The following is a 10904-nucleotide window of genomic DNA, read 5'->3' on the forward strand; positions in this document are numbered from 1 at the left end:
AAGACAATATTTTTATATATAAACCCGAAACCCAATTATAAATCCTTATCTGGATTGTAGCACATCATATACAAGAGTATTGTATTATTAATTAATGAATGATGAAACCCTTTAAACCAAAATTATATATTTTAATAGTGAGAAAGACTCTAAATATATGTAAATCAACATAAATAAATAATTAATTATTTTTTATATGAAACCAAAAAATCTTTCAAATGTAACATATGTATACATGAAAACTCAATAAAACACTAATTTAATTTTAAATCATACAAATCAAGTTGAAAAGATAAATAGAAATTTTACTAGACTATTTTTTCACTTATGGTAAGAAAAACATTTCTTTCTTTTCATTTTGTGTATTGTGTTTACTTATGATAAAAAAGAACTAATAATTTTTTATTCACTTTATTGAAAAATTAAATTGCCTTCCTTTTTCTCTTTTTTCACTATTTTTAGACTTCCAGTGAAAAATTATTCTTTAATTTTTACTTTTGCATTATTTTCTCACTGAGAAAGATGTTCTAAAAATGCCGCTAATTCCCAAAAAAATTATCAAAAAACAAGAAATCATATAAAAAAATATATCGTGGAAGATTTAAAAGAAAAATATATTATTCACTTCATGCATTATTTTCCCAATAAAAATATAACTATTTTTTCACTTATCGTTAGAAAAATATTCTTAAAAAATCTTTCTTTTGATAGAGTCCTCAAGACTCTTAAATAATCAAATTTCATAATTACATAAATAAAACAAATATTATATCTAACATAAAGTATTAATAATGAAATTAGAAAAGAATAATCTCTTCTTTTCACGTATAGTGAGAAATAAATTCTTTAAATTCCTTTCTTTGATAAAATTTTCAATAATTTTTACAAAAATATTTTTAAAATTTATCTATTTCGAGACACATTTTCACATTAATGTGAACAATATATCAATACACATATTGATCCAAATTAAATTTTATGAATAATATTGATTAGAGAGAATGAGAACTTATCTTGAAACATGAATTCAAAAAATATGACATTCTTCTATAAAAAAATTTACATGGATGCCAATAGGAAATATGTTTAATGGAAAATAAACAATCATGATGATAACGGGTTAAATATAACATGACTCTGAGAAAAATTATAGAGAGAAAGAAAAATCAGAGAAAATAATAATAATGTGTATTCGTTGTTAGAGAAGTAACTTATTTATAGATACAAAAGATAACATAAGAGTTATCAAAGATAAATCTATAATACTAACATTTGAGGATCCAAAAATTGTCCCATCTAGAAGAAACGTACATGTGTCAAGCAATGGTGCATTTGGAAAATGAAAGCCATCCAACTATTTTGCTTCTTCTAGTAGTAACTACAAGGCGACAATAGAACCACAATCAACTGCACATCCACAAATAGGTTTTAGTTTCAGGAACAATGTTTCATGCTACAAACAACATGGCAAGGCTTCCCGTTGCATGCATATCATAGTTTGGTCGCACACAAAAACCAATGTAACTTATTGACAGGTAGCATGCAGGTGATCCTTTGTGTGTGGCATATTAACAACACACAATAAATGGTAATTTTTTAGAGTGTAGTGTAATCTTGCATGCAGATGAAGTTTCATTAAAAAGATAAATGTTGACGTACATCTTTTAATTTTAGTTTGAAATTCAAATTTGTTTGTGTTCCCGTCAAATTCTAAGCATGTCCTTTTGTTATATGTTCATGTATAAATATAAATATACTTTGTTTTAGTTTGCAGAAATTCGGTTATGAATTCTCTTAGCATTTGCTGAAATTTGTTGAAAATCAAATTGCATTATAAATATACTTTGTTTTAGTCTAAGCTCTACTATTTTTTAATTTAGAAAATGGCAAACAAATACAACTCAATAGCTGAGATCAATGCTGAGAAAGAGAGTTGGAGAATCATGGTTAGGATTGCTCATTTGTGGATGGTATCAGATGTTTCGACTAATAAACAAACATCTAGCAACAAGATACCATTTTCCATGGAGATGGTCTTAATGGACTCAAAGGTATGTTCATTTCAAAAATTACAAATTTTCATTTGTGATATTTTATAATATTGTAAAATTTTTACTGTTTATCTTGAATGTAGGGGGATAGAGTCCATGGTTCTATCAAGCGAACTCTCATTTATAAGTTTGACAAAACCTTACAAGAAGAGAAAGTGAACTCTATTCAATTTTTTGGTGTTGTTAGGAATGTAGATATATATATAGAATCACCCACCACAAGTACAAAACTGTGTTTCAGTACTCTATTAAGGTTGCATTGGTGGACAATGCAAGTGTTCCCAACTCTTTGTATAATTTTGTACCTATAAGAGACATTGTTTGTGGTGGTTATGACACTGATTATTTACTTGGTAAGGTTTTTATTAAATGCAAACATTTTTACCGCTATTTTCAGTTGATGTCAATTTTAAACAATTAAATTAAATGTTTCATTTGCATAAATGTCATGATATTTTGACGGGTGTTGGGACTGAAAGAGAAAATGAAAGAAATGGAAGAAGAACAAAGATGAATGTCATTCAAATAGAGGATGATGGGTAAGTGGTATTTTATTGTTGGTATTTACAATTTTATTCTATTCTATGATATTTTACTTTTTCTATTAAGTAATAAGTATTTGTTGTTTGTCATATTTTTTTAAAAACAGATTCAGCATAAGTGTACTTTATTTGGTCCATTTGTGGATGAACTTAATGCATTTCTTGCATCTGGAGTAGTAAAAAATGTTGTTATAATAGTTCATCTAGCCAAAGTGAAGTGTTTCCAATGTATTTTTATTTTGTATTCTAATTGTAAAAGAGTTATTGTGAAATAAAATATGCAAACTACTATCTTTTATTTATGACAATATTTAAAATTTGTTATTTGTAGACAAAATACATCTTCAAAATTGTATTTGTGGAACAAGAGTCGTGTCCAATGCTGAATGTGAAGAGGTAAAGGAGTTGGCAACAAGGTAATGTCTTCGAAAATACATCAGAGTAATGACAACGTTTTATATTGCCTGATTTAATTTGTGCATGTTTGTTGTTCATATTTTTTGAAGAATGTTTGAATCACCCTCTCAAGGCCTGAGTCAGATGACTGACTCCACTGCATTAAGTATGTCGGAGGATTTTCTGCATAATACAATCAGAAAAACAATTGGTGGTCTTAAAGATTGTTTTGAAGTTTTTGGTATTGTGAAACATGTTTTAGATAATGAGGAATGGTGGTATACTGCTTGTACATGCAACAAATTAGTGTATCATGTTTCAAAGATGTTTTTTTTTTTTGGTTAAAATGCAATAAGCATGTGACAAATGTTGTTTTGAGGTAAAATTTGTGCAGCTTATTTAAAAATTTTACTTTGACTTTAGTTGTATAACTTTCCAACTAAATGTAAAGTTTGATTTGGTGCAGAATGAACCAATAAATAATTATATCTTTCGATTATATTATATTTTTAGGTATCGTATCAAGGTTCGTGTTATTGATGAATCAGATTCTGTGACTTTTGTGATTTTTGAACGGGATGCTACCATTCTTTTCTACAAGCCATGTACAAATACATTTGAAATATATCAGAAGGTCTGTTAAATTTATAGTGACTTTCGTGATTTTGTTAATAGGTTATGAATATATGTTAGATTGTTGTTTCATTTGAAATGTCATTGTTGCAATGCAATTTTCTGTTGTAAAGAAGTCTTGCTGGAACATTTCTACGAGAAATCACTAATTTGGTGAATAGGTCTTTCCTTTTTAAAGTTGAAGTTAATAGTGAATACAACTCACAGTTTGAGAAAACTTTTAGAATAAAAAAATTTGTATTGATTTATCCATTATCAAGTTGTTCGAAGAAGGTTTGGTTGATGACACATATTTGATCCAATCTGAGGTGTTTTATGACTAATCTAAATATTTATATTTGTAGCATGTATTTTCAAAGAAGTTGTGTTACCTTAACTTGGATTATATACTGACTAGATTGGTTATGTCATGTTTGTTTACAGGATTTGATGACCAAGTTTTCAAATGTTGTTGAAAATGATTCACAATGTGGTAAAAAAAAGCAATTGATTTATCAAAGGATTATGAAGAATTAACCACCACTAAACACAATTATTGTTTTAATTAAGGTATGAGAGAAAATTGACTTCGAATGAAAGTGAGTCTGCAACCCAACATAAGGAAAATGATGTTCATAACAATAATTCTAAAGATTTGATTCCTTTTGGAACTCAAATACAATCACAGCTAGAAAAAACATGGAAGATGCAGATAAGCAACTGGAAGGTTTACAATTTGAAAATGTTAAAACTAATGAAAATTCTAGACTAAAGGGGAAGACAAACATCGTTGAACCAATGCAAAGTCAATCTTTAGAAATGCATTTGCCACTAAAATCTTTAAAAAAAGGATCAAGGTTGAGAAGATTTGATCTCAGTTGAGAAGACTATAGCTGCTGCAGGAGTGGTGTTATGTAGGGATGACTGTTTTGTTTTGCTTTAGTTTGTCTTTTGTATTTTGATATCAAATTGCAGACAATATTTTATGATAGTCAACACTAATGTACTCTGTTAATGTCAAGTTTGATTGAAATTTATGTGACTTTAAGTAATGTGATTCAAGAGTTAATGTTGTTTGTTTAGCAATGTATTTGTTTTTTAACCAACAATTCGTAATGGGTGGCAACTTTAGTTTGATATTTCGAATCCACTTTTTTACTGTATAATCTACATGATTTTTTAATATTCAATTCAACAAACTGAGTTATATGATATGCTCTAGCAAAATTATTTTTACCAGTCTTAATAACAACAGTGTTAATAACACAGTAATCAAATGGATTATGGCTTCTAGCAAAGTATGGATATGAATTTCAAAAAGTAAATTAAAAACACATCAATCTGAGTTGAACATGATGTTGGTGGATTTTTAACTTCAGCAGTTATAAAAAAAATTAATAATGTAAACGTAAAAATATTGTGAGGATACAACTCATCCAGGATACTGCCGTAGGACAGTGGTTGTAACACATGAATTGATAGGGAAATGACTTATAATGACTTATTCATTAATGATATTATAGATGAAAAGAGTGTAGTATAATTGGAGTCAATTTTAAAAATAGATGTATACAACTAAAGGGTCAAACAAAACACATCAATCTGAGTTGATAAAGAAAATATTCACAAAATTAGATATATGCAATCTATGTCTTTTTGTTGTGTTCTATACTTAAGGATCACTACATGTAAACTTAATTCCAAAATTCTCTGGATTTTAGATATTATTCAATTCATGCTACATTTTTTTGTTCATTAAATTGTTAAAAAATATTCAACATCAGTATATTAGGTTCAGGATTTTTGTGAATGTGAAACAAAGAACTGATATTTTCAACCTAAAAATTTCAAATTTTCATTTAAGAACAATAGGTGGGTGCATAAAACTCTGACACAACAACATATTTTGTGTGCATCACAGTTTCACACTTTATGTTATGCATTGCTTGAGCATTTTATGTCTTTATTTATGTTTGACCATTCTTATATAAAACTTTTCTTATTAATATGTAAATGGTCAAGTCCTTTTAACACCATTGATTTAATTACATACAATGTTTCCTAATTTGTATTAGAAGTATGTATATTACAGTGTCACTTATGTTTATAATCTTTTATTTTCATTTTACTAACTTCACGAGAAGACATAATCATATATCTTTTATTGTGGAGGCTTTTGGAGACAATTCTAAATCTCCACTAGCACATGATTTCCTTCATTTTTTTTTTAATTCTTCATTTTCCCTTTGCATTGTTTCATTGTGTCATTTTCACAAAGATACACACATTTTCTTTTAAGGGTTACAATAAGAAAAACTATAATGAGAAATTAGGATTCCGAAATTGCTTTCAACAAGTTGTTTTTCACTGTAAATTACTATGTCATCCATAAACAAAGTGTAATCATTGCGATTTTGCTATTGTTCAAATGTAAACAATCAATGGTATAGTCGATTATAATACATCCCTTAAACTCTAACAACATAAGTGTTTGAAAAAAAAAAAGAGTATAAACTTGACATGCAAAATAGTTAACTAAAGAAATGGAAGTGTTTAGGATTGCTGGATGACTTGAGTGATAAATTCTAACAATGATTAAAACAAAAACAAATTAATACTTCTATTTTGAAATAATCTGATATTACTAAAGTTCCACAAAGTGGCACAGTGTAGTTGTTACTCCTCTATTTGTCTTAGTATTAACATATTATATTGGTTTTTATTGAGTCCATTGTGCATGTGTTGACAGTAAAATAGAGACAATACAAATTAAGCCAAAAATAGAGTCATTTTTCCTAGATGTCTTCAGTATTAAATGATTATTCTATATAACCCTTTAAACATATTCAGATAAAAATTAGTAAAATGAAAAGTAAATATTTGGTTTTGGTACATATGAAACAAGATACTCTACATTACCGCTTATTATAATTTAGTTATTCAAATGTTTATCATGAATCTAAAAAGCTTCTTGAGTTGCTTCAATACTTGTTATTTTTATTTTTCAAAAATTGTCTGCAATGTTAAAAAACTTATACAAGATACATTACTATGTAAATGACATTTTTGATAAATCGACTTTTTTAACATTCTTTATTATGTCAATGAAATAGGACTCACTCTTTGTTTGTCCTAAGTTTTGGAAAACATTTAAGAATGGAGTGTCTACAAACTGGGGGATGATCGATAAGCAAGGGAGGGTATCAAAGGTCGAATCCTTGAAAATGACAAAGACCTAATTGTGATCTACAAAGGTCGAATCCTTTATCTACAAAGGTTGGCTTGAATTTAGAAGGTTAAATGAAATTTATGATCAAAGGGAGATAATGTTTACTTATATGGGCGATCATAAATTCCATGTTAGGTTCTTCAAAGGAGATGCAGAGCCTGCAAGAGCATTTCAGTGATTGCAGGAAAAAATACGGGAGTTGCTGACATTGATGATCTAAGATTATTAGCGTACCAATGGAGAATGAGGAATTGTAAATACATGTTCAATGCAAGCAAGAAAATGATATTTATTCCTTCTCTGTAATGGAAAACAATTGTAGTTGTGGTTATGTTTTGATGGTTTAGATGTGGATGTTTAGACAAATATCGTGGCACAAATACAATTTTTGTGTAGGTCTTTATGATTAGTATCTTTTGTGAACAAATACTATTTTATATTGATAATTATTATAAATGTTCAATTGTTTGTATTTTGTTAATTTCCTGTGAAAGAATGAATATAATAGCAACAGATGGTAAATGGGTAGCATGCCCAATATGATACAGAAAACAACAAGTTATGTCAGCAATTATACGTAATCTCAGTCAAAGGGATATTCCTTTCTTTTTAGCAAACCTACAACAAACTTCAAATGTTTTTATCAATCTTTTTATTGCCTTTTTGTTACTTTTGTTGTTGGCTATGATTGGAAATATCATGAAAAGGAAACAACAGAGCAATAATAAAGCAATGAGGTCTGCAAAATAGTTTTGAAACATTTGTCCTTTTGAGTAAAATAGTTTCACGATAAAACCAACAGAATAAGCATTCTAGTTGCACAATTGCACATAACTTGGCTAGTTTGAAGCAAAACAAATTCACAAAAAATGAGCTACTCCCTTTGTGCACACCACATAACAAGTTGCATGCAAATGATACTTTGTGTGTAATAGAGTAATACCACACATCAAATGGAAATTTTTGGGAAGACAACCCAAAATTTTTGGTTCATGTAATTGGCAGAGAAGCAGAGCCAAAATCTTTTAGGTATGATGCATTTTACATTTTTTGTAGGTTAGTATAGTTGAATCTTTTTGTGCAACCTTTATATATTTTATTGAAGAAGGAAATTTGTTCTATTTTGAATTTGAATTTGAATTTCGGTTGTCTTCCTACTACATTTTGAGTTTAGGTTTTTAAAATTTGAATTCGGATCTCAATGGGTTTTGTAATCTATTTCTCATTTCTCTCCCTCTTATACATTCTCATTTATGTTTTCTTCTTCTTTATCTGAAGTGAAAACTGTAGAGGAAGCACAAGGATACCGACAACAATAAGTTTTTGTTTGCCTTTACTTCTCTCCTTCTAAAATGCATTTTTATTTTGTGAAATTAATGTTAGTGTTTAGTTTGATTGAGAATATCATTAGCTCAATAAAAATTGCATTCCTTCACCACTGCCTTTACCCATATAAAAACAGAATTAAAAAAATCAGAATTTAATAAAAAAGAAGAAGAATAACCTGGAGATTATTTCCAAAACATTGTCATTATTGAATTATGGTGGATGTAGTTGTTTGTCTTTCCTGTCATTCTTTATATTTATTATGTTCGGAGCTTTTAAGATGAAAGATTTAGATATTGTGCAGAAAATATTTTTGGAGCATTCTTATATAAAACCTTTCTTATTAATATGTAAATGTTCATGTCTTTTTAACACCATTGATTTGATTACATACAACGTTTCCTTATTTGTATTAGAAGTGTTTGTATCATAGTGTTACTTATGCTTTTAATCTCTTATATTCATTTTACTAATCTCAGAAGAAAACAAAATCATATGTCTCTTATTGTGGAGGCTTTTGGAGACAGTTGTAAATCTCCACTAGCACATTTCTTGCTTCATCTTTTTTTATTCTTCCTTTGTCCTTTTTTATCTTAGGTTTCTCATTTTTTTTCCAACTTTTGCAGGAATTTCTGCGTCTGGCCCTCTTCTCTTTGCCAACATGTTTTATGTTAGATGTAGAAAAAGGGAATGCAATTATTTTGTCACCAATCCATTTATTAGTAAGGGTAATTTTGGAAAATTTGTATACGTGTTAGGTGTACAAGAAATCTACATGGTGCAAACAGAAAAGGTTTAATATTTAACACATGGGATCCATGTAACACTTGGGCCTTAGTCATTTTGGAATTGTAGCACGTTCATCCACTGGACATTATAACTGCTCATTCAATAAACTACACCACTAACCAGTACTAACATCCTTTGACTTCACTTGCTTTAGTGACATTGCATCGCGAAAATATGAAAATAGAGGCAATGCTGGTGCAGGATCGGACTGTATCTAACATTGAAGAAGAGCACATTGGTAGAGCAAGCTTAAGTCATATGACGCCCAATCACAGTAGCGCTCTACCACGGTCCATTCCACCTAGTAAACATCTTCATACTACTCTACTGTATGTTCATAAATTTTATCCTCTATGACAAAAACCTAAACTTAGGTAACCAAACATGTCGAATGTGGTGAGCACTGAGATAAACTTTATAATGTCACAACAAATTATGTTAGGACTTTTAATTTGAAACGCAAAACTGATTCTTTGAATCTAGAAATATCATTCTTCGATAACAAAAATGGATATACGTAATGTGTGTTATTATACCATACAAAATTCAAACTTTACTATAGAATACTACATTCAAATGATATTCCAAAATTCTTTGGATTTCACAAATTATTCAATTGATACTACATTTTTGTGTTCATTAAATTGTTAAAAAATAGCAACATCAATATATTAGCTTAGGATTTTTGTGAATGTGAAACAAAAAACTGATACTTTCAACCTATAAATTTTAATTTTTTGTCTAAGAACAATAGGTAGGTGCAGTGTCTATATCTCAAAGCAATATGAAGAATATGTTGTAATGACAAACATAACATTTTGTGTGTATCCTTATATTATGCTTTTGTGTTATAACAGTTTGACACAACATTATATTCTATGCGAATAACAGTTTCACACTTTATATTATGCATTGTTTAAGCATTTTAATCTTTATGTATGTTTGACCATTCTATGTGTATATCCTTTATTTATGCTGGAATTTAGGAATGATGGATGAGGTTACAATTAAGGATCAGGTTACAATTTAAACAATATTCTCAAATATTCAAGACTTACATAACTTATCATTATTGTTTAAATTACTATTTTATATGTAGTCTTATGTTAAGGTTAGTAGGAGTTTTGTTGTCAAATGGAAAGATGACTTAGATGATACTTGACATCTTCTAGACAAAGATGACAATGTACATTCTGTTAAATACAACAAAAATCTTCAAAGCCCAATTGTAGTGGTTGGCTGGACTCAACTTAGAGAGTTTTATGGATTAATAGACAATCATCAATTAACTAAGACCTATTATGGATCATCAGTTTTCCTGTTGATTGTCTTCAAAAGCAACTCTCAACCACGAGCTTTTCCAAAATGACATTCGTTGTATAAGCAAAATTCTAACTCAATCACGTTCAAAGTCCCGTTGAATCAACATAAAGTAACGTGCAACAATTTGGTAAGTGATTCAGGACTCTATATAATAAATAGTTTTGACTGTGGAATTTTTGAAATTTAGAAAAATATTGAATTCAATATTGTGTATATTTAATATATATCACATCAACTTAATCTTAATCTCGAGATGTGCCAAATTCTATGTATTAATTCATGAAAAATGCAAATTTCACGCATGTCAATTTGGAAGGGACTGCAACATTGTCTACAATAATTGGAGGAAGACGGCAAAAATAGGTTCTGGATGGAGGTATTTTGCAGCTGAAACAAATTTGGAAGCTAACCAAGAAGTTATTTTTGAGTTTCCAAATGGAGAAGACAACTTTACTCTATTATTGATTATTATTTAAAAAACTTTTGTTTAGCTATTATTTATAACTCTTTGTGGTTTATGATACCACATATGATGCTTTAGATTATAATTCTATAATTTAGTAGAACTATTAGCTATCTGAACATCTTTATTATAACAAATATGTGTATATTTTCAATTTTATTATATTTGACTTT

The sequence above is a fragment of the Glycine soja genome, chromosome 2, assembly GCF_004193775.1.
Source record: "Glycine soja cultivar W05 chromosome 2, ASM419377v2, whole genome shotgun sequence".
Taxonomy (NCBI): Eukaryota; Viridiplantae; Streptophyta; class Magnoliopsida; order Fabales; family Fabaceae; genus Glycine; species Glycine soja.